This window comes from Carica papaya, chromosome 3, assembly GCF_054855325.1.
Source record: "Carica papaya isolate Zhongbai chromosome 3, ASM5485532v1, whole genome shotgun sequence".
In the NCBI taxonomy this organism is placed as follows: domain Eukaryota; kingdom Viridiplantae; phylum Streptophyta; class Magnoliopsida; order Brassicales; family Caricaceae; genus Carica; species Carica papaya.
This window is the reverse complement of record NC_142311.1, coordinates 19,840,176-19,866,021: the sequence shown is the minus strand read 5'-3', so window position 1 is coordinate 19,866,021 and position 25,846 is coordinate 19,840,176. Positions and strand designations below refer to the sequence as shown.

General features: G+C 43.1%; 9 pseudogenes; 8 read left to right on the top strand and 1 right to left on the bottom strand.

Annotated features, from left to right (window-relative positions):
- Positions 1-893: 893 nt before the first annotated feature.
- LOC148266809 (5S ribosomal RNA) lies at positions 894-1,012 on the bottom strand (annotated as a pseudogene).
- Positions 1,013-7,804: 6,792 nt separating this feature from the next.
- Positions 7,805-7,923, top strand: LOC148266808 (5S ribosomal RNA; annotated as a pseudogene).
- Positions 7,924-8,260: 337 nt separating this feature from the next.
- Positions 8,261-8,378, top strand: LOC148266807 (5S ribosomal RNA; annotated as a pseudogene).
- A 7,209-nt stretch (positions 8,379-15,587) lies between these two features.
- LOC148266806 (5S ribosomal RNA) lies at positions 15,588-15,706 on the top strand (annotated as a pseudogene).
- A 338-nt stretch (positions 15,707-16,044) lies between these two features.
- LOC148266805 (5S ribosomal RNA) lies at positions 16,045-16,163 on the top strand (annotated as a pseudogene).
- Positions 16,164-18,821: 2,658 nt separating this feature from the next.
- Positions 18,822-18,939, top strand: LOC148266804 (5S ribosomal RNA; annotated as a pseudogene).
- Positions 18,940-20,090: 1,151 nt separating this feature from the next.
- On the top strand, positions 20,091-20,209 carry LOC148266803 (5S ribosomal RNA; annotated as a pseudogene).
- Positions 20,210-21,492: 1,283 nt separating this feature from the next.
- Positions 21,493-21,611, top strand: LOC148266802 (5S ribosomal RNA; annotated as a pseudogene).
- A 3,980-nt stretch (positions 21,612-25,591) lies between these two features.
- On the top strand, positions 25,592-25,710 carry LOC148266801 (5S ribosomal RNA; annotated as a pseudogene).
- The last annotated feature ends 136 nt before the right edge of the window (positions 25,711-25,846 follow it).

Here is a 25,846-nt window from a genome sequence, read left to right as displayed (position 1 = left end):
TAAGTACTACTCTTGTCCAAGAAAAATTAACTATAGAGTTCTGATTGGATCTGGTGCATTAGTGTTGGTATGATCATAACCTTCCCATTTCACGCTCAAATGCATGTACCCTTATTCATTCCATCCCCCTCCCATTATTTGTTTGGATTTGCGCACACACCGCACATCAGTTTCTAGTTCTTATATTAAGTGAAATGCCTCGGTGGCACAACTCACGCCCAGATGAACGGATCACCTGCCGTACCTCTTTTTTCATTTTTTTACTATGTAAGATGCTTGTAATGACACTCTTATCACATGATGGACTATAAATGTATTCACAAAAGATAAAATGAAATGCTCCGGTGCTGTGACTCACGTTTGCAAATGAATTGGTAGACCATGGCTACGGTCGTGTGTAACGTTTAATGCCCTATACGCAAAAAGACGGGTGCAACATGAGGACTTTAAAGGAGGTCACCCATCCTTGTACTACTCTTGTCCAAGCACGCTTAACTGTGGAGTTATGATGGGATCTAGTGCATTTGTGCTGGGATGATCGCAACCGTCCCATTTTGTGCTGCAAATACATATATCCCTTCTTCATTCCTCTCCCCTCCTGTCATTTGTTTCGCTATGCACGTACACCACACCTCTGATATTAGTTCTAATATATAGCAAAATGTCCTGGCGCCTCGACTCATGCCCATATGAATGGACTGCCCGCCACGCTTTTATTTTCGTTGTTCTACTATGTAAGATACTCGTAATGACACTCTTATTATGTAATGCGCTATAAATGAATGCACAAAAAATATTAAACAAAATACCTCGGTGCCGCGACTCACGTTTGCGAATAAACCAAGACCGTGGTTTGTCGCTTGTAAAGTTTACTACACCGTCTGGAAAAAAAATGGGTGTAATACGAAAACATCCCTGGAAGTCACCAATCCAAGGACTACTGTCGCCCAAGCATGCTTAACTGTTGAGTTCTGATGGGATCTAATGTATTAGTGCTGGTATGATCACACCCTTTTCATTTTACTCTACAAATACATATACCCCTTCTTCTTCCCTGACCCCTCTCGTCATTTGTTTCGTTGTGTGCACACACCGCACCTTTGCTTCTATTTCTAATATCAAGCAAAACACCCTGGTGGCTCGACTCACGCCCAGATGAATAGACTGCATGCTGCACCTCGTTTTTTATTGTTCGACTATGTAAGATGCTCGTAATGATACTCTAATTATGTGATTGACTATAAATGAATGCACAAAAAATATTAAACAAAATTCTTCAATGTCAGTACTCATATTTGTGAATGAACTGACGGACCGTGGCTCCAGCATGTAACGTTTAACGCCTTGTGTGCGAACAGAGAAGTGCAAGATGAGAATTTCTCAGGAGGTCACCCATCTTATTACTAATCTCGCCGAAGCATGCTTAATTACTAAGTTCTAATGTCATCTGGTGCATTAGTGCTGGTATGATTGCACCTGTCTTTTCGCACACATGATGTTAAATGTTATGCGATGAGTCACGGTCCGGCGGTTCATTCACAAACGTGAGTATTGAGGCTGGAGAATTTTGTTTAATATTTTTTGTGCATTTATTTATAGTCCATCACATTATTAGAGTATCATTCCGAGCATCTTACATAGTGGAATAACGAAAAATGATAGTGGGCAGTCCGTTCATCTGGGCATAAGCTGAGCCACCGGGGCGTTTTACTTGATATTACAATTAGAAGCAGAGGTATGGTGTGCGCGCACAACGAAACAAATGACAGGAGGGGTTAGGGAAGGAGAAAGGGTATATGTATTTGTAACGCCAAAATGGAAAGAGTGCAATCATACAAGTACTAATACATTAGATCCCATCAGAACTCAACAATTAAGTGTGCTTGGGCGACAATAGTCCTTGGATTGGTGACATCCTGGGATGTTTTCGTGTTGAACCCATATTTTTTCAGACGGGGCGTTAAACTTTACTCGCGGCCAGAGTCACGATCCACCAGTTCATTCATAAACGTGAGTTACAGTGCCGAGGCATTTTGTTTAATATTTTTCGTGCATTCATTTATAGCGCACCACGTGATAAGAGTGTTATTACGAGTATCTTACATAGTAGAACAACAAAAATAGAGGTGCGGCAGGCGGGCCGTTCATACGGGCGTGAGTCGAGACACTAGGACATTTTGCTTTATATTAGAACTAAGATCAGAGATGCAGTGTGCGTGCACAGTGAAACAAATGATGGGAGGGGGGAGGGATGAAAAAGGGGTATATGTATTTGTAGCACTAAATGGGACAGTTGTTATCATGTCAGCACAAATGCACTGGATCCCAACAGAACTTCATAGTTAAGCATGCTTGGGCTACAGTAGTACAAGGATGGGTGACCTCCTTAGAAGTTCTCATGTTGCGCCCGTCTTTTTGCGTATAGGGCGTTAAACGTTATATGCGACCAGAGCCACGGTCTGCCAATTCATTCGCAAATGTGAGTTGCGGCACCAAAACATTTTGTTTTATCTTTCATGCATACATTTATAGTCCACTACATGATAAGAATAAGCATCTTACATAGTAGAAAAATAAAAAAAGAGGTATGGCGGGGGATCAATTCATTTAGGAGTAAGTTGGGCCACTGGGCATTTCACTTAATATAAGAACTAGAAACTGAGGTACAGTGTGCGAGCAAATCGAAACATATGATGGGAGGGGGGATGGAATGATTAAGGGTACATGAATTTGAGTGCGAAATGGGAAGGTTGCGATCATACCAGCACTAATACACTAGATCCAATCAGAACTCTACAGTTATTCATGCTTGAGCGAGAGTAGTACTTAGATGGGTGGCCTACTTGGAAGTCCTCATATTGCACTTGTCATTTTGCAGATAAGGCGTTAAACATTATGCGCGAACTGAGTTACGGTTTGCCAGTTTATTCGACCACATGAGTCACAACGCTGGGGTATTTTACTTAATATTTTTCGTGCATTCATTTATAGTCCATCACGTAATAAGAGGGTCATTACGAGCATCTTAATTAGTAGAACAACAAAAACAGAGATGCGGCGGGCAGTTCATTCATCTGGGCGTGAGTCGAGGCGCTAGGTCATTTTGCTTGATATTAGAATTAGAAGCAGAGGTGAGGTATGCACGCACAGCGAAACAAATGATGGGATGGGGGAGGGAAGGACAATGGCTATATATATATGTAATGCGAAATGGGACAGGTACGATCATACAAGCACTAATATACTGGGTTCATCTGGACGTGAGTCGAGGTGTCGGGACATTTCACTCTATATTGGAACTAGAAGCAGAGGTGCGGTGTGCGCATATAGCAAAACAAATGACGGGAGGGGGAAGGGAAAGAGAACTAGTATATGCATTTGCAGCGTGGAATGAGACGGGTGCGATCAAACCAGCACTAATATACCAGATCACATCAGAACTCCACAGTTAAGCGTGCTTTATCGAGAGTAGTACTAGGATGGGTGACCTCTTGATAAGTACTCGTGTTATACCCTTCATTTTACAGACGGAGTGTTAAACGTTACACGCGATTGGAGCCACGGTCTGCCAGTTCATTCGCCAGTTTGAGTTGCGGTGCCAGGGCTTTTTGCTTAATATTTTTTCTGCATTCATTATAGTCCACCACGTGATAAGAGTGTCATTACAAGCATCTTAATCAATAGAACAACGAAAAGAGATGTTCGACGGGTAGTCCATCCATCTGGGTATGAGTTGAGGCATCGGGGCATTTCGTTTGATATTAGAACTAGAGCAGAGTTACGATGTGCGCGCACAGTGAAACGAATGACGGGAGGGGAGAGGTAAAAAGAAATGGTATAGGTATTTGCAGCACGAAATGGAACATGTGCGATCATACCAGCACTAATGTACTGGGTCCATTAGAACTCTGCAGTTAGGCGTACTTGGGTGAGAGTAGTAATAGGATGGGTTACCTCTTGGGAAGTCTTGGTGTTGCACCTCATCTTTTTACCAATGAAGTGTTAAATATTACGCATGACCGGAGTCACGGTCCGCCGGTTCGTTTGCAAGCGTGAGTCGGGGTATCGGGACATTTTGTTTAATTATTTTTGTGTATTCATTTATAATCCACCACGCGATAAGAGTGTCATTACGAGAATTTTAAATAGTAAAATAACAAAAAAATGAGGTACGACGAACTATCCTTTAATTTGGGCTTAAGTCGAGGCGTTGAGGCATTTCGCTTGATATTAAAACTAGAAGTAAAGGTGCAGTGTGTGTGCATAGCAAAATAAATGACAGGGGGATGAGAGGGGGGAGGAGAAAGGGTGTATGTATTTACAACGTGGAATGTAACTAGTGCAATCATACTAGCACTTATGTACCATATCCCATCAGAACTCCATAGTAGAAGAATGAAAACAGAGATGGGTGTGCGGTCCATTCATCTGGGTGTGAGTCAAGGTGCCAGGGCATTTCGCTCTATATTAGAACTAGAAGTAGAGGTTCAGTGTGCACGCACAATGAAAAAATGACGGGAGGGGGGAGGAAAGAAGAAGGGATATATGTATTTACAACGCAGAATGGAATGGGTTCGATCATGCCAGCACATATTCACAAGTTCCCATTAAAACTTCGCAGTTAAACATACTTAGGCGAGAATAGTACTAGGATTGGTGACCTTCTGGGAACTCCTCGTGTTGCAACCGTCTTTTTGCATATGGGGTATTAAACACTACGTCAGACCGGAGCCACAGTCTACCGGTTCATTCGCAAACTTGAGTCTCAACACCGAAGCATTTTCGTTAATATTTTTCGCGCATTCATTTATAGTCCACCACGTGATAAGAGTGTCATTACGAGTATCTTACATAGTAGATCAACGATAATATAGGTTCGGTGGGTGGTCCGTTCATCTGGGCGTGAGACAAAGTGCCGGGGCATTTCGCTCTACATTAGAACTAGAAGTAGAGGTGTGGTGTGCGCGCACAGTGAAATAAATGGTGGGAGGAGGGAGGGAAGAAGAATGGGTATATGTATTTGCAACACAAAATGGGAAGGGTACGATCATACCAGCACTAATGCACCGGATTTCATCAGAACTCCGCAGTTTAGTGTGCTTGGGAGAGAATAAGGTGACTTCTAAAGAAGTTTCTTGTTGTACCTATCTTTTGTGGACGAAGCGTTAAACGATATGCGCGAGATACGCTCGACAGGATCTACAATCTGCTGGTGTGAATCGTGTCGCCGGGACATTTTGCTTAATATTTTTCGTGCATTCATTTATAGTCCATTATGTGACAAGAGTGTCATTATGAGCAACTTACATAGTAGAACAATGAAAAAGAGGTGCAGCGGGCGGTCTGTTCATCTGGGCGTGAGTCGTGGCGGCAGTGTATTTCGCTTGATATTAAAACTAGAAACAAAAGTGCAGTGTGCGCGCACACAACGAAACAAATAACGGCAGAGGGGGAGGGAATGAGAAGTGGTATATGTATTTGCAGTGCGGAATGGAAGGAGTGCGATCATACCAGCACTAATGCACCAAATCCCATTAAAACTCGGCAGTTAAACATGTTTGGGCGAGAGTAGTACTAGAATGGGTGACCTCCTAAGAAGTTCTTATGTTGTATCTGTCTTTTTGCTAACGGGGCATTAAACGTTACGCACAATCGAAGACACAGTCCACTGGTTCATTCACCAGCGTGAGTCGCAGCGTGGGGGCATTTTGCTTAATATTTTTTGTGCATTCATTTATAATCCATCATGAGATAAGAGTGTCATTACGAGTATTTTACATAGTAGAACAATGAAAATAGAGGTGGGCGTGCGGTCTGTTCATCTGGGTGTGAGTCGAGGCGCTAGAGCATTTCGCTCTATATTAGAACTAGAACCATAGGTTCAATGTGAGTGCACAATAAAAAAAATGACGGGAGGGGGGAGGGAAGGAGAAGTGGTATATATATTTGTAGCGCAAAATGGAAGGGGTGTGATTATACCAGCATTAATGCATTAGATCCCATCATACTCCGTAGTTAAGCATGCTTGGGCGAGAGTAGTACTCGAATGGGTGACCTCTTGGGAAGTCCTCGTGTTCCACTTGTCTTTTTACAAACGAGACGTCAAAAGTTATGCGAGACCGGAGTCATAGTCCCTCGTAGTGAGTCGTAGTGTCGGGACATTTTACTTAATATTTTTTGTGCATTCATTTATAGTCCACCACGTGATGATAGTTTTATTACAAGCATCTTATATAATGGACCAACGTAAAACGAGGTGTGGCGGGCGGTCCGTTCATCTGGGCGTGAGTCTAGGCACCAGGGCATTTCACTTAATATTAGAACTAGAAGCAGAGGTGCAGTGTGCACGCACAGCAAAACAAATGAGGAGAGGGGGAAGGGAAGTAGAAGGGTTTTTTGCATTTGCAGTGCGAAATGGTACTAGTGCGATGATACCACCATTAATGCACCAGATCTGATCAGAACTCCTTAGTTAAGCATACTTGGACGAAACTAGTATTAGAATGGGTGACCTCCTACAAAGTATTCGTATTGCACACGTCTTTTTGTGGATGGGGCGTTAAAGGTTATGCGCGACCGGAGCCACGATCTGCCGGTTTATTCACCAGCGTGAGTTGTGGCGCCCAAACATTTAGTTTAATATGTTTCGTTCATTCATTTATAGTCCACCACATTGTAAGAGTGTCATTACGAGTATCTTATAAATTAGAACAACGAAAATAGAGGTGCAACAGGAGGTTTATTTATCGGGGCATCAGTTGAGGCACTGGGGTAATTCACTTGATATTAGAACTACAAGCAGAGGTGCGGTGTGCGTGCACAACGAAATAAATGATGGGAGGAGGGAGGGAAGGAGAATGGGTACATACATTTATGGCACGAAAAGGGACGGGTGTGATCATAACAGTACTAATGCAACATATCCCATTAGAACTCAACAACTAAACGTGCTTGGACGAGAGTAATACTAGGACGGGTGACCTCTTACGAAGTTCTCGTGTTGCACCCATCTTTTAACGAATAAGGCATTAAATGTTACACGTGATCTGAGCCAAGGTATGCCAGTTCATTCGCCAGCGTGAGTTGCGACGCCAGAGAATTTTACTTGATATTAGAACTAGAAGCAGAGGTGTGGTGTACGCGCATAGCGAAACAAATTATGGGAGCGAGAGGGAAGGAGAAGAGATATATGTATTTGCAGCGGGGAATGGTATGGTTGCGATCATACCAGCACTAATCACAGTATCCCATCAAAACTCCGCAGTTAAGTGTGCTTGGATAAGAGTAGTACTAGGATGGGTGTCCTCCTAAGAAATACTCGGATTTCACCCGTCTTTTTGCGGACGGGGTGTTAAACATTACACGCGACTGGAGCCACATTCTGCCGGTTCATTCACCAGTGTGAGTCGTGGTGCTGAATTGCTTAATATTTTTTGTGCATTCATTTATAGTCCACCACAAAAAGACGGGGTATTAAACGTTATGCGCGATCGGAGCCACGGTCCTCCGGTTCATTTGCTAGCGTGAGTAGCAGTAGCAGGGCATTTTACTTAATATTTTTTGTACATTCATTTATAGTCCACCACGTGATAAGAGTATCATTACAAGTATCTTAAATAATAGAATAACAAAAACAGAGTTACGATGGGCAGTTCGTTCTTCTGAGCTTCAGTCGAGGCACCGAGGCATTTTGCTCTATATTAGAAATAGAAGCAGAGATGAGGTGTTCATGCACAGTGAAACAAATGATGGAAGGGGGAAGGAAAGGAGAAGGTGCACATGCATTTGCAGCGAAGAATGGGATGGGTGTGATCATACTAGTATTAATACACCGGATCCCATCAGAACTCCGCAGTTAAGTGTACATGGGCTAGAGTAGTACTAGAATGAGTGGCCTCCTTGGAAGTCCTCGTGTTGAAACCTTCTTTCTGTGGACAGGGTGTTAAACGTTACGCGCGACCAGAGACAAGGTCCGCCAGCGTGAGTCATGTCACAAGGGCATTTTTTAAAATATTTTTTGTGCATTTATTTATAGTGTAATATGAGATAAGAGTATCATTACGAGTATTTTACATAGTAGAAGAAAAAAAAAGAGGTGTGGCGCGCGGTCCCTTTATCTGGGTGTGAGTCGAGACACCATAACATTTCGCTCTATATTATAACTAGAAACAGAAGTGCGATGTGCACGCAGAGCGAAACAAATGACAGGAAGGGGGAGGGAACGAGAAGGGGCACATGTATTTGCAGTGCAGAATAGTACAAGTGCGATCATACTAGCACTAATACACCAGATCCCATTAGAACTTTGCAATTAAGCATGCTTGGGCGATAGTAGTACTAGGATGGGTACCTTATGGGAAGTCCTCTTGTTGCACATTCCTTTTATCGGATGGGACATTAAACGTTACGCGCGACCAGAGCCATAGTTCGTCGGCAAGAGTCACAGCGCTGGGGTATTTTGCTTAATATTTTTTGTGTATTCATTTATAGTCCACAACGTAATAAGAGTATCATTACGAGCATTTTACATAGTAGAACAATCAAAAAAGAGGTGTGGCGGGTGGTCCGTTCATCTGGATGTGAGTCGAGGCACTGGGACATTTCGCTTGATATTAGTACTAAAACCAGAGGTGTGGTGTGCGCGCACAACGAAATAAATGACGAGAGAGTTGAGGAAAAGAGAAGGAGTATATATAGTTACTACACGAAATGTTACGGGTGCGATCATACCAGCACTAATGCATTGAATCCCACCAGAACCCCCATGTTAAGCTTTCTTGGACCAGAGTAGTACTAGGATGAGTGACCTCATGGAAAATCCTCATTTTGCACTGATTTTTTTACGGATGGGGCATTACACGTTACATGCGACCGGAGTAACAGTCCGCAAGCGTGAGTCATGGTGCTGGGGCATTTTACTTAATATTTTTTGTGTATTCATTTATAGTTTATTAAAAGAAAAGAGTATCATTACGAGTATCTTACATAGTAGAACAAAAAAAAAATAACAAAGGTGCGGCGGGTGATCCATTCATCTAGATGTGGGTCAAGGCACCGAGACATTCCGCTCAATATTAGAACTAGAAGCAGAGGTGCGATGTGCGCAAACAGCAAAATAAATGTTGAGAACGGGAAGGGAAGGGGAAGGGGTATATGTATTGGTAACGCAAAAAAGACTGGTGCGATCATACCAGCTCTAATAACTGGACCCCATCAGAACTCCACAGCTAAGCGTGCTTGAGCGAGAGTACTACTAGGATGGGTGACCTTTTGGGAAGTACTTTTGTTGCAGCCGTTATTTTGCTGATAGAGCATTAAAAGTTACGCGCGACTGGAGCCACATCCGCTGGTTTATTCGCTAATGTTAGTCGTGGCACCAGACATTTTGCTTAATATTTTTAATGCCTTCATTCATATTTCACCGCGTAAAAAAAGTATCGTTACGAGCATCATACATAGTAGAACAATGAAAAACGAGGTGCGGCAGGTGGTCCGTTCATCTGGGCATAAATCGAGGCACTAAGGCATTTTGTTTGATATTAGAACTAGAAGGAGAGGTGCGGTTTGCATGTATAACAAAACAAATGATGGGAGAGGGGAAGGAAGAAGGAGTATATGTATTTGCAGCCCAAAATGAAACGGGTGCGATCATACCAGCACTATCGCACCGAATCCTATCAGAACCCTGCAATTAAGCATGCTTGGGCGAGAGTAGTACTAGGATTGGTGATCTCTTGAGATGTTTGAGTATTGCACCCGTCTTTTTACTGACGAGGGGTTAAACGTTACGCGTGACCAGAACCATAGTCTGTTGGTTCATTCGCCAGCGTGAGTTGTGGCACTGGGACATTTATCTTAATCTTTTTCGTGCATTCATTTACAATCTACCACATGATAAGAGTGTTATTACGAGTATCTTACATAGTATAACAATAAAAAAAGAGGTGCAGGAGGAAGTCCGTTCATTTGGGCATGAGACGAAGCACCGAAATTTTTTTCTTAATATTAAAAATAGAAGTAGAGATGCGGTGTGCGTGCACAACGAAATAAATGATGGGAGGGGGAGGGAAGGAGAAAGGATATATGTATTTATAACGTGGAATGGTATGGGTGTGATCATACTGGCACTAATCATCGTATTCTATCAAAACTCCGTAGTTAAGTGTATTTGGGCGAGAGTAGTAATAAGATGGGTGTCCTTGTGTTGCACCCGTCTTTTTGCAGACGGGGCATTAAACGTTATGCGCGACTGGAGCCACGTTCCGCCGGTTTATTCACTGGTGTGAGTCACAGTGTCGAATTGCTTAATATGTTTTGTGCATTCATTTATAGTCCACCACGTGATAGGAGTGTTATTACGAGCATCTTACATAGTAGAACAACAAAAATAGAGGTGCGACAGGTGGTCCGTTCATTTGGGTGTGAGTCGAGGTGCCGGAACATTTCACTTGATATTAAATTAGAAGCAGATGTGAGGTGTGCGCACACAGTGAAATAAATTATGGGAGGGGGAGGGAAGAAGAAGGGGCACATGTATTTGTAGTGCCGAATGGTTTGGGTGCGATCAAACTATCACTAATGCACCAGATCCCATCAGAACTTTGTAGTAAAGTGTGCTTGGGAAGTCCTCATGTTGCACCCTTCTTTTTGCGGACGGGGCATTAAACGTTACGCGTGACTGGAGCCACGATCTGCCAGTTCAATCGCAAACGTGAGTCGTGGCATCGGGAAATTTTACTTTATCTTTTTTTGTGGATTCATTTATACTCTACCATGTGATAAGAGTGTCATTAAGAACATCTTATATAGTAGAACAACAAAAATAGAGGTATGGCGGGCGGTCCATTCATCTAGGCATGAGTCGAGGCACCGGGGCATTTTTCTTCATATTAGAACTAGAAGGAGAGATGCATTGTGTGCCCACAGCGAAACAAATGATAGGAGGGGGAGGGAAGGAGAAGGCTATATGTATTTGCAGTGCAAAATAAAACAGGTGCAATCATACCAGAACTAACGCACTAGATCCCATCAGTATTCCGCAGTTAAGCGTGTTTGGGCGAGAGTAGTATTAGAAAGGGTGACCTCCTAGGAAGTCTTCGTGTTGTACCCGTCTTTTTGCGGACGGGGCGATAAATGTTATGCGCAAACAAAGTCATATTTTGCCAGCGTGAGTCGCAGTGCCAAGGCATTTGCTTAATATTTTTTGTGAATTCATTTATAATCCACCACGTGATAAGAGTGTCATTACGAGCGTCTTACATGGTAGAACAATGAAAAATGAAGTGCGTCAGGCGGTTCGTTCATTTGAGCCTAAGTCGAGGGGCTGGGGCATTTCGCTTGATATTAGAACCAGAAGAAGAGGTGTGGTGTGCACACACAACGAAACAAATGATGGAAGGGAGGAGGGAAGGAGAAGGAGTACATGTATTTGCAGCGCAAAATGGGATGGGTGCGATCATACCAGGACTAATGCACTAGATCCCATCAGAACTCTGCAGTAAAGTGGGCTTAGGCGAGAGTAGTACTATGATAGGGGTGACCTCCTAGGAAGTTCTCTTGTTGCACTCGTCTTTTTACGGATGGGGTGTTAAACGTTACACACGATTGGAGCCACAGTCCACTAGTGTGAGTCACAGCGCCGGGGCATTTTAGTTAATATTTTTTGTGCATTTATTTATAGTCCACCGCGTTATAAGACTGTCATACGAGCCTCTTACATAGTAGAACAACGAAAAATGTGATGCGATGGGCGTCTGTTGAGCCGCTGAGACATTTTGCTTGATATTAGAACTAAAAATAAAGAGGCGGTGTGCGCGCACAATAAGACAAATGACAGGATAGGGGAGGAAAAGAGAAGGGATATATGTATTTGCAGCACAAAATGGAAAGGGTGCGATCATATCAGCACTAATGCATCAGATCCCATTAGAACTCAACAGTTAACTATGTTTGGGAGAGAGTAGTATAAGGATGGGTGACCTCCTGGGAAGATCACGTGTTAGACCCATCTTTTTATAGATGGGGCATTAAACGTTACATGCGACCGAAGCCACAGTCCGTCGATGTGAGTCGGGGGGCCAAAGCATTTTGCTTAATATTTTTCGTGGATTCATTTATCGTCCGCCATGTGATAAGAGTGTCATTACGAGCATCTTACATAGTAAAACAACGAAAAAAGTGGTGTGGCAGGCGGTTCATTTATCTAGGTGTGAGTGGAGCCGCCAGGGCATTGCTCTTGATATTAGAACTAGAAATAGAGAGCTGGTGTGCACGCACAGCGAAACAAATGATAAAAGGGGGGAGGGAAGGAGAAGGGGTGTATGTATTTGCAGTGCAAAATAGAAAAAGTGCGATCATACCAGTACTAATGCATCGGATCCCATCAGAACTCAACAGTTAAGCGTGCTTCGCCGAGAGTAATCCTAGGATTGGTGACCTCTTAGGAAGTTTTCATGTTGCACCTGTCTTTTTGCAGACAGGGACGTTAAACATTTGCCACGGTCCATCGGTTCATTCGCAAACATGAGTCGCAGCACTGGGGCATTTTGTTTAATATTTTTGTGCATTCATTTATAGCCCACCATGTGATAAGAGTGTCATTACGAGCATTTTATACAGTAGAACAACGAAAATAGAGGTACGGCGGGCGGTCCGTTCATCTGAGCGTGAGTTGAGGCGCTATGACATTTCGCTTGATATTAGAACTATAAGAAGAGGTGCAGTATGCACGCACATCGAAATAAATGATGGGTGGAGAGAGGGAAGGAGTAGGGGTACATGTATTTGAGTGCAAAATTAGAAGGGTCTGATCATACCAACAGTAATGTAATGGATCCCATGAGAACTCTGCAGTTAAGCATGCTTGGGTGAGAGTAGTACTAAGATGGGTGGCCTCCTAGGAAGTTTTCGTGTTGCACCTGTCTTTTTGACGAGGCATTAAACGTAACAAGTGACCGGAGTCTCGGTTCACCGGTTCATTTGGAAACATGAGTCGTGGTGTCGGAACATTTTGCTTAATATTTTTTGTGTATTCATTTATAATTCACCACGTGATAAAAGTTTCATTACGAGCATCTTACATAGTAGAAAAATGAACACAGAGGTGCGGCGGGAAGTCCGTTCATCTTGGTGTGAGTCGAGGCGTTGAGACATTTTGCTTAATATTAGAATTAGAAGCAGAGGTGCGTTTGACGCGCACAGCGAACCAAATGATGAGAAGGAAGAGGAAAATAAAGGGGTATATGTATTTGCAACGCGTAATGAAACACGTGCGATCATACCAGCACTAATGTATCGGATCCCATTAGAACTCTGTGGTAGAGCGTGCTTGAGCGAGAATAGTACTAGGATGAGTGATCTCTTAGAAAGTTCTAATGTTGCACCCGTCTTTTTGTAGACGGGGTGTTAAATGTTACGCACGACCGGACCCACTGTCCATTGGTTCAATTACAAACGTGAGTCGCGATGCTAGGGCATTTTTCTTTATCATTTTCATGCATTTATTTATAGTCCAACACGTGATAAGAGTGTCATTACGAGCCACTTACATAATAGAACAATGAAAATAGAGGTGCGGTGGGCGGTCAGTTCATCTTGGCATGAGTCAAAGTGTCAGGGCATTTCGCTTTATAATTTAACTAAAAGTAGAGGTGCGATGTGCATGTACAACGAAACAAATGATGGGAGGAGGGACGGAAGGAGAAGTGCTATATGTATATGTAACGCAGAAAGGGACGGGTGCGATCATACCAGAACTATTGCACCGAATCCTATCAAAACTCTGCAGCTAAGCATGCTTGGGCGAGATTAGTTCTAGGATGGGTGACCTCCTAGGAAGTTTTCGTGTTGCACCAATCTTTTTGCAGATGGAGTGTTAAACATTACGCGAGAACGGAGCCACAGTCCACTAACATGAGTCCCGACGCCGGGACATTTTATTTAATATTTTTTGTGAATCCATTTATAATCCACCACGTAATAAGAGTGTCATTTCGAGCATCTTAATTAGTAGAACATGAGGTGCGGCGGGCGGTCCATTCACCTGGATGTGAGTCAAGGCGCCGAAACATTTTACTTGATATTAGAACTAGAAGCCGAGGTGCAGTGTGTGCGCACAACAAAACAAATGATGGGAGGTAGCAAGGAATGAGTAGGGATGCATGCATTTGAGTGCGAAATGGTTAGGGTGCAATCATACAAACACTAATGCACTGGATCCTATAAGAACTCTGCAGTTAAATGTGCTTGAGTAAAAGTAGTACTAGGATGGGGATCTCTTGTAAAGTTCTTGCGTTGCACCCGTTTTTTTACAAACAGGACATTAAATATTACGTGCGACCGGACCTACAGTTCGCCGGTTCATTCACAAAAGTGAGTGGCACGCCGGAGTTTTTTACTTAATATTTTTCGTACAATCATTTATAGTCCACCACATGATAAGAATGTCATTATAATTATCTTATATATTAGAACAATAAAATTAGAGGTGTGGCAGGTAGTCCGTTCATCTAGGCGTAAGTCGAGGTCGGGACATTTTGCTTGATATTAGAACTAGAAGAAAAGATGCGATGTGCGTGTACAGCGAAATAAATGATGGGAGGGGGATGGAAGGAAAATGTGTATCTGTATATGCAGCGCGAAATAGGACAAGTGCGATCATATCAGCACTAATGCACCGGATGCCATAAGAACTCCCTAGTTAAACATGCTTAGGCGAGAGTAGTACTAAGATGGGAATCCTCTTGGGAAGTTCTCGAGTTTCACCCTTTTTTTTACAAATGGGATGTTAAGTGTTACGCGCGACTGGAGTCACGGTCCGTCGGTTCATTCACAAATGTGAGTCGCAGCGTCGATGCATTTTACTTTATCTTTTTTATGCATTCATTTATAGTTCACCACGTGATAAGAGTGTCCTTACGAGTATCTTACATAGTAAAAAATAAAAAACAAACGTGCGGTGGGCGGTCCCCGTTTCATCTGGGTGTGAGTCAAGGCACCGGAGAATTTTGCTTGATATTAAAACTAGAAGCATAGGTGCGGTGCGCACGCACAACAAAAAAATGATGGGAGAGGGGTGGGGAGGAGAAGGGATATATGTATATACAGCTTAAAATGGGATGGTTGCAATCATACCGGCACTAATGCATTGATCCAATCAGAGCTCCCCAGTTAAGCATTTTTGGAGGAGAGTAGTACTAGAATGGGTGACCCCCTGGAAAGTACTTATGTTGCAGCCTTCTTTTTTGCAGATGGGGCATTAAATGTTATGTAGGACTGGAGCCACAGTTCGCTAGTTCATTCGCAAATGTGAGTAACGACACTGATACATTTTGTTTAATATTTTTTGTGTATTCATTTATAGCGCACCACGTGATAAGAGTATTATTACAAGTATCTTACATAGTAGAATAACGAAAATAGAGGTGCGGCGAGCAGTTCATTCATCTAGGCGTGAGTCGAGGTGCCAGGGAATTTAGCTTGATAATAGAAATAGAATGAGAGGTGCGGTGTCTGTGCATAGCGAAATAAATGATGGGAAGGGGGAGGGAAGGAGAAGGGGTATATGTATCTACAGCGCAAAATGGGACTAGTGCGATCGTACCAGCACTAATGCACCAGATTGCATCAGAACTTCGCAGTGAAGCGTGTTTGGACAAGAGTAGTACTAGGATGGGTGACCTCTTGGGAAGTTCTCGTGTTGCACCAGGTTTTTTACTGACAAGGTGATAAACGCTATGCGCGACCGAAGCCACAGTCCACGGGTGTGAGTCGTGGTGTCAGAGCATTTTGCTTAATATTTTTAGTGAATTCATTTATAGTCAAACACATGATAAAACTGTCACTACAAGCATCTTACATAGTAGAATAACAAAAAATAAGGTGCGGCGAGCAATCCGTTCATCTGAACATGAGTCGAGTTGTTAGGGCATTTCGCTTGATATTAGAACTAGATGTAGAGGTGCAATGTGCACACATAGTGAAACAAATTACGAGAGGGGGCAAGGACGGAGAATAGTTATATGCATTTGCATCGCAAAGTAGAACTTATTCGATCATACCAATACAAATGCACTGGATTCCATCAGATCTCCGCAATTAAGCATGTTTGGGCTAGAGTAGTACTAGGATGGGTGACCTCCTGGGAAGTTCTCGTGTTGTACTCTTCTTTTTGCGAACAAAGCGTCAACTACTACGCGCGACTTGAGCCACAGTCTGTCAATGTGAGTCACGATGCTATGACATTTTTCTTAATATTTTTTGTTCATTCATTATAGCCCACCACATAATAAGAGTGTCATTACGAGCATTTTACATAGTAAAATAATAAAAAATGAGGCACGACAAGCGTTCCGTTCATCTGGACATAAGTCGAGGCGCCGAGACATTTCGCTTGATATTAGAACTAGAAGCAGAGGTGCGGTGAGTGCACACAACAAAATTAATGACGGGAGGGGTGAAGGAAGGAGAACAGATGTATGCAATTACAGTGGGGAATGGGATGAGTGCGATCATACCAGCACTAATACATCGGATCCCATTAAAAATCTACAGTTAAGTGGGCTTGAGCGAAAGGAGTACTAGGATGGGTGACCTCCTTGGAAGTCCTCATGTTGTGCCATTCTTTTTGTGGATGGGGTGTCAAACGTTATGCGTGACAGGAGCCACAATCTGTTGGCGTGAGTCGCAGTGCCGTAGTATTTTTCTTAAAATTTTTTGTGCATTCATTATAGTCTACCACATAGTAAGATTGTCATTATGAGCATCTTACATAGTAGAATAATAAAAAATGAGATACGACAGGCAGTCTGTTCATCTGGGTGTGAGTCGAGGCACTGGGACATTTCACTTGATATTAAAACTAGAAATAGAGGTGCGGTATGCACGCACAGCAAAATAAATGATGGGAAGGGGGAAGGAAGGAGAACAGGTATATGCATATGCAGCAAAGAATGGGATGGGTGTGATCATACTAGGACTAATACACCATATCCCATTAGAACTCTGTAGTTAAACATGTTTGGATGATAGTAATACATGGATGGTTGACTTCTTGGGAAGTCCTCGTGTTTCAATAGTTTTTTTCGGACAGGGTGTTAACACGCCACTAGAGCCACAGTCTGCCGGTTCATTTCTCGACGTTAGTCGCTAGTGTCGGGGCATTTTGCTTTATTTTTTTCGTACATTCATTTATAGTCCACCGCGTGATAAGAGTATCATTATGAGCATCTTACATAGTAGGATAATAAAAAATGAGGTGCGGCAGGATGTCTGTTCATCTGGGTGAGTCGAGGTGCCAAGGCATTTCGCTTGATATTAGAACTATAAGCAGAGTTGCGGTGTGCATGCACAATAAAACAAATGATGGGAGGGGAGAGGGAAGAAGAAGGAGTATATGTATTTGCAGTGCGGAATGAAATTGGTGCAATCATACATGAACTAACGCACTGGATCCCATCAAAACTTCGCAGTTTAGCGTGCCTCGGTCAGAGTAGTACTAGGATGAGTGACTTCGTTGGAAGTCCCCGTGTTGCACTAGTCTTTTTACGGACATGGCATTAAACATTACGCGCGACTGGAGCTGCGATCCGCCAGTTCATTCAGCAGCGTGAGTCGCAGCGCAAGGGCATTTTACTTGATATTTTATGTGCATTTTTTTAGTCCAACACGCGATAAGAGTGTCATTATGAGCATCTTACGTAGTAGAACAACAGAAACAGAGTTGCAGTGAGTGATAGGTTCATCTGGGTGTGAGTCGAGGCGTCGAGGCATTTTGCTTGATATTAGAAATAGAAGTAAAGGTCGGTGTGCATGCACAGCAAAATAAATGATGGGAGGGGGGAGGGAGTGAGAAGGGGTGTATCTATTTGCAGTGCGGAATGTAAAAGGTGCGATTATACCAACACTAATGCACCAGATCCCATCAAAACTCCATAGTTAAGCTTGCTTGGGCGACAGTAGTGCTAGGATGGGTGACCTCTTGTGAAGTTCTCATGTTGCACCCGTCTTTTTACAGACAGGGCATTAAAAATTAGGTGCGATCGGAGACACAGTCTGTCGGTTCATTCGCAAGCTTGAGTTACGGCGCCAGAGTATTTTACTTAATATTTTTCGTGCATTCATTTATAGTTCACCACGTGATAATAATATCATTACAAGCATCTTAAATAGTAGAACAACTAAAATGAAGATGCGGCAGGAGGTCCGTTCGTCTGGGTGTGAGTCGAGATAATGGGACATTTCGCTTGATATTAGAACTAGAAACAAAAGTGTGGTGTGCACGCACAATGAAATAAATGATGGGAGGGGAGAGGGAAGGAAAAGCGGTATATGTATTTGAAGCGCAGAATGGGATAGGTGGGATCATACTAGTACTAATGCCTCATATCCCATCATAACTCCACAGTTAAGCGTGTTTGGGCGAGAGTATTACTAGGATGAGTGACCTCCTGGGAAGTGCTCGTATTGCACCCGTCTTTTTTACAGATGGAGCGTTAAACGTATGCGCGACTGGTGCCATAGTCCTCTAGTTCCTTCGCCGGCATGAGTCACGGTGCCAGGGCATTTTGTTTAATTTTTTTTATTCATTAATTTATGGTCCACTACGTGATAAGAGAGTCATTACGAACATCTTATAAAGTAGAACAACGAAAAACAAGGTGTGGCGGGTGATCCTTTAATCTGGGCATGAGTCAAGGCGGTAGGGGATTTCGCTTCATATTAGAACTAGAAACAGAGGTGCGGTGTGCTCGCACAGCGAAAAAAATAACGGGAGAGGGGAGGGAAGGAGAAGGGGTATATGTATTTAAAGCGCGAAATTGGAGGGGTGCGATCATACCAGCACTAATGCACCGAATCCCATCGAACTCTGTAGTTAAGCGTGCTTGGGCGAGAGTAGTACTAAAATGGGTGACGTCCTGAGAAGTTCTCGTGTAGCACCCTTTTTTTACAGAGGGGGTATTAAATGTTACGCATGATCGAAGCCATGGTCTGCCGGTTCATTCAGAAACATGAGTCGCGGTGCTAGGACATTTTGCTTTATCCTTTTCGTGTCTTCATTTATAGTCCACCACGTGATAAGAATGTCATTAAGAACATTTTATATAGTAGAACAACAAAAATAGAGGTGCGGCGGGCAGTTCGTTCATCTTTGCAGGAGTCAAGGTGCCGAGTCATTTCACTTGATATTAAAATAGAAGCAGAGATGACGTGTGCGCACACAGTGAAATAAATTGGGGGGGGGGGAAGGAATGAGAAGGGGCACATGCAATTGAAGCACGGAATGGGACGGGTGCGATCATACCAGCACTAATGCACCGGATCCTAACGGTTCATTCGCCAACGTGAGTTGTGGCACTGGAGCATTTTACTTAATATTTTTCATGCATTCATTTATAATCTATCATGAAATAAGAGTGTCATTATGAGTATCTTACATAGTAAAACAACAAAAATAGAGGTGCCATAGGCGGCCCATTCATTTGGGTTTAAGTCAAGGCCCCGGGGTATTCCGTTCTATATTAGAAGTAGAAGCAGAGGTGTGGTGTGTGCGCACATCGAAATAAATTCGAGAGAGGGGAGGGAAGGTAAAGGGATATATGTCTTTGCAGCGCGAAATAAAAGGGGTGTGATTATACCAGCACTAACACACAGGATCTCATCAGAACTTTGCAGTTATACATGCTTGAACGAGAGTAGTATTAGGATGGATGACCTCTTGGGAAGTTCTCGTCTTGCACCAATCTTTTTGTGGACGAGGCGTTTAACATTACGCGTGACTGGAGCCATGATCCGTTGGTTCATTCTCCAGCATGAGTCATGATACCAAGGTATTTTACTTTATATTTTTCGTGCATTTATTTATAATTCACCACGTGATAAGAGTGTCATTATGAGCATATTATATAGTAAAAAGGTAAAAAAATGAGGTACAACAGGCGGTCCATTCATCTGGACGTGAGTCGAGGTACAGGGGCATTTCGCTTGATATTAGAACTAGAAGTAGAGGTGAAGTGTGCACATACAACAAAATAAATGATGGGAGGGGGGAGGGAAGAAGAAGGGGTATATGTATTTGCAGCACGAAATAGAACTGGTGCAATCATATAAGCACTAATGCACCAGATCCTATCAGAACTCTGCAGTTAGGCGTGCTTGGATAGGAGTAGTACTAGGATGGGTGACCTCTTTTGAAGTCCCTGTATTGCACCCGCCTTTTTGTAAATGGGGCATTAAATGTTATGTGCGACCAGAGCAGTGATCTTTCAGTTCATTAGTCGGCGTGAGTCGCAGCACCAGGATATTTTGCTTAATATTTTTCATGTAATCATTTTTAATCCACCACATGATAAGAGTATCATTACGAGCATCTTAAAGAGTAGAACAACGAAAACAGAGTTGTGTCAAGTGGTCCATTCATTTGGGCGTGAGTCGTGGCATCAGGGCATTTCGTTTGATATTAGAACTAAAAGTAGAGGTGCGGTGTGCGCGCATAGCAAAACAAATGATGGGAGAAATGAGGGAAGGATAAGGAGTATATTTATTTGCAGCGCAAAATGGGATGGGTGGGATCATACCAGCACTAATACACCGTATCCCATCAGAATTCTGCAGTTAAGTGTGCTTGGGCGAGAGTAGTACGGGTGACCTCTTGGGAAGTCCTCTTATTGCACCCATCTTTTTTGCAGACGGGGGGTTAAACATTACGTGCGACTAGAGCCACGGTCTGTCGGTTCATTCGCCAGCGCGAGTTATGGCGTCGGAACATTTTATTTAATATTTTTTATGCATTTATTTATAGTCCACCATGTGATAAGAGTGTCATTACTAGTATCTTAAATAGTAGAATAACCAAAACGGAGGTGCGATGGGCAGTCCATTCATCTGTCTGTGAGTCGAGGTAGCGGGGCATTTCACTTGATAGTAGAATTAGAAGTAGAGTTATGGTGTGTGCGCACAACGAAACAAATGATGGGAGGGGGGAGGGAAGGACAAGGGGTATATGTATTTGCAGTGCAAAATGGGACGCGTGGGATCATACCAGAATTATTGCACCGTATCCCATCATAACTCCGCAGTTAAGCGTGCTTGTGTAAGAGTAGTACTAGAATGAGTGACCTCCTTGGAATTCCTCATGTTGCACCCGTCTTTTTGCTGACGGTGCATTAAACGTTATGAGCGACCGGAGCCACAGTCCGCCTGTTTATTCACCAGAGTGAGTCGCGGTGCCGGGGCATTTTGCTTAATATTTTTCGTGCATTCATTTATTGTTCACCATGTGATAAAAGTGTCATTACAAGCATCTTAGATAATAGAACAATGAAAAATGAAGTGTGGCAAACGGTCCTTTAATCTTGGTGTGAGTCGAGGCACTAGAGCATTTCACTTGATATTAGAACTAAAAATAAATGTGCGGTGTGCGCGCGTTATGAGAAAAATGATGGGAGAGAGGAGGAAAGAAGAAGGGGTAAATATATTTACAGCGCAAAATTGAAGGGATGCGATCATACCAGAACTAATCCACCGGATCCCATAAGAACTCCACTGTTAAGAATGTTTGGGCAAGAGTAGTACTAGAATGGGTGACGTCCTGGGAAGTTCTCGTGTTGCATCCATCTTTTTATGGAGGGAGCGTTAAACGTTATGCGTGATCGGAGCCAGGGTCTGCCGGTTCATTTGTAAATATGAGTCGCAGTGTCGGGGCATTTTGTTTTATCTTTTTTGTGCATTCATTTATAGCCCATCTAGTGATAAGAGTGTCATTACGAGCATCTTACATAGTAGAACAACGAAAACAGATGTGCGATAGGCGGTCTATTAATTTGGGTGTGAGTCGAGGTGCCAGGGCATTTCGCTTGATATTAGAACTAAAAGCAGAGGTGCGGTGTGCGCACACAATGAAACAAATGATGGGGGGGGGAAGGAAGGATAAGGGGTATATGTTTATACAGTGCGGAATGGGACAAGTTCGATCATACCAGCACTAATACACCGGATCCCATCAGAATTATGCAGTTAAGCATTCTTGGGCGAAAGTAGTATTAGGATGGGTGACCTCCTCGGAAGTCCTCATGTTGTACTCTTCTTTTTTTGGATGAGGTGTTAAACGTTACGCGCGATTAGAGCCACGGTCTGCCAGTTCATTCGCAAAGGTGAATCGCGGCGCTGGGGCATTTTGCATAGTATTTTTTGGGCATTTATTTATACCCCACCACGTGATAAGAGTGTCATTACGAGTATCTTATATAGTAGAACAACAACAAAAAAGATGTGGCAGGTGGTCTGCTCATCTGGGCGTGAGTCGAGACATCGGGACAATTCGCTTGATATTAGAACTAGAAGGAGAGGTGCGGTGTTCGCGCACAACGAAACAAATAATGGGAAGGGGGAGGGAAGGAAAAGGGGTATATGTATTTACAGCGCAAAATGGGACAGGTGCGATCATAACTGCATAAATGCACCGGATCCCATCAGAACTTCGCAATTAAGCGTGCTTTAGTGAGAGTAATACTAAGTTAGGTAACCTCCTGGAAAGTTCTCGTATTGCACCATTCTTTTTGTAGACAGGGCATTAAACATTACGCAGGACTGGAGCCACAATCTGCCTATTCATTCGCAAAAGTGAGTCGCGGCATAGGAGAATTTTGCCTAATATTTTTTGTGTATTAATTTATAGCCAACCTCATGATAAGAGTGTCATTATGAGTATCTTACATAGTAGAACAATGAAAACAGAGGTGCGACGGGCGGTCCATTCATTTGAGCGTGAATCGAAGCGCCGAGGCATTTCACTTGATATTAGAAATATAATTAGAGGTACGATGTACGAACACAGTGAAACAAATGACGGGAGGAGGGAGGGAAGGAGAAGGGCTATATGTATTTGCAGAGCATAATTAGATGAGTGTGATAACATCAGCACTAATGCATTGGATCCCACAATTGCTGTTATACGTGCTTCTACAAGAGTAGTACTAGGATGGGTGACCTCCTGAGAAATCTTCGTATTACACCTATCTTTTTATGGACAGGGTGTTAAATGTTACACGCAACTGGAGACACGGTCTGCTGGTTCAGTTGTCGGTATGAGTCGCGGTGCAAGGGAATTTTGCTTAATATTTTCATGCATTCATTTATAATCTATTACGAGATAAGAGTGTCATTACGAGAATCTTACATAGTAGAATAATAAAAACAGAGGTGCAGCGGGTGGTTCATTCATCTGGGCATGAGTCGAGATGCTTGGATATTTCGCTTTATATTAGAACTAGAAACAGAGGTGCGGTGTTCGCGCACAGCGAAACAAATGACGGGAGATGGAGGGAAGGAGAAGGCGTATATATAGCGCAGAATTGGACGAGTGCGATCATACTAGCACTAATGCACTGAATGCCATCAGAACTCCGCAGTCAAGCGTGCATAGAAGAGAGTAATACTAGGATTAGTGACCTCCTAGGAAGTTCTCATTTTGCACCCATCTTTTTGCGGACGGAACGTTAAATATTACGCGCGACTGTAGCTATAGTCCGCCAGTGTGAGTCACGGTGCCAAAGCATTTTGGTTAATATTTTTTGTGTATTCATTTATAGTCCACCACGTGATATTAGTATCATTACGAGCATCTTAATTAATAGAACAACGAAGAAAGAGGTGCGGCAAATGATCCATTTATCTAGACGTGAGTCGATGCGCCGGGTCATTTTTCTTAATATTAGAACTAGAAGCAGAGGTTTGGTGTGTGCGCACAGCGAAACAAATGACAGGAGGGGAGAGAGAAGGAGAAGGGATAAATGTATTTGCATTGCAAAATGCGACGGGTGCTATCATACCAGCAGTAATGCACTGGACCACATCAGAACTTCGCAATTAAGTGTGTCAGGGCGAGAGTAGTACTAGGATGGGTGACCTCTTAGGAAGTCTTCATGTTGTAATTTTATTTTTACAGATGGGACGTTAAATGTTACACGTGACTGGAGACACGGTCCGCTGATTCATTTGTCGACGTGAGTTGCGGCACCGGAACATTGTACATAATTTTTTTTACAATCATTTCTAGTCAATTACGTGATAAGAATGACATTACGAGTATCTTACATAGTAGAACAACGAAAACAGAGGTGCAGCAGGCGATCCGTTCATCTGGGCATGAGTCGAGGCGCCTGGTTATTTCGCATGATATTAAAACTAGAAGTAGAGGTGCACTGTGCACATACAGCGAAACAAATGACAAGAGGGGAAAGGGAAGGAGAAGGGGTATATTTATTTGCAGCACGGAATTGGACGGGTGCAATCATACCAGCACTAATGACCTAGATCCCATCAGAACTCAAAAATTAAGCTTGCTTGGGTGAGAGTAATACTAGGATGGGTGGCTTTTTGGGAAGTTGTCAAGTTGCACCCGTCTTTTTGCAAACGGGGCGTTAAACGTTACGTGCAACCAGAGTCACAGTCCGCCAGTGTGAGTCGTGGCTCTGGGGCATTTTTTTTAATATTTTTTTGTGCATTCATTTATAGTCTTCCACGTTATTAGAGTGTCATTATGAGCATCTTACATAGCAGAACTACAAAAAACGACGTGCGATGGGCGGTCTGTTAATTTGGGCATGAGTTTAGCCGCCGAGACATTCACTTGATATTAAAACTAGAAGTAGAGGTGCAGTGTACGCACACAAAGAAACAAATGACAGGAGGGGAGAGGGAAGGAGAAAAGGTACATGTATTTGTAGTGCAAAATACGACGGGTGCTATCATACTAGTTCTAACGCCCAGACCGCATCAGAACTTCATAATTAAGCATGCCTGGGCGAGAGTAGTACTAGGATGGATGACCTCTTAGGAAGTTCTCGTGTTGCAATTATCCTTTTGTGGATGGGACGTTAAACATTACAAGCAACTAGAGACACGGTCCGCCAATTCATTTGTCGGTGTGAGTCGCGACGCTAGGGCAATTTACTTAATATTTTTCATGCATTCATTTATAATCCATCACGTTCATCTGGGCATAAGTCGAGGCGTCGGTACATTTTGCTTGATATTAGAACTAGAAGCAGGGATACAGTGTGCGCGTACCGCAAAACAAATGACGGGAAGGGAGAAGAAAGGAGAACGGGTATATGCATTTGCAGCATGAAATGGGATGGGCGCGATCATACCAGCACTAATGCACTGAATACAATAAGAACTCCGCAGTCAAGCGTACTTAGGCTAAAGTAGTACTAGGATGGCTGACCTCCTGGGAAGTTCTCGTGTTGCACCCATATTTTTGCAGATCGGGCATTAAATGTTGCACCCTACCAGAGCCATAGTCCGCCGACGTGAGTCGCGACATCGGGGCATTTTGCGTAATATTTTTTGTGCATTCTTTTATAGTCTACCACATGATAAAGATGTTATTACGAGTATCTTATAGAGTAAAACAACGAAAAATAAAGTGCGGTATGCAGTACGTTCATCTATACATGAGTCGAGGCACCGCGGCATTTTGCTTGATATTAGAACTAGAAAAAAATGTGCAGTGTACGCGCATAGCGAAATAAATGACGAATGGGCGAAGGGAATGAGAAGAGGTATACGTATTTGCAGCACATAATGGAACAGGTGCGATCATACTAGCTCTAATGTACTGGATTCCATCAGAACTCCACAGTGAAGGATACTTGGGCAAGAGTAGTACTAGGATGGGTGATCTCCTAGGAAGTTCTCGTGTTGCACCCATCTTTTTGCAGACGGGGTATCAAACATTACGTGCGAGCAAAGACACGATCTGCTGGCTCTTTGGCAAACGTGGGTCGTGGCGCCGAGGCATTTTGCATAATATTTTTTATGCATTCATTTATAGTCCACCACGTGA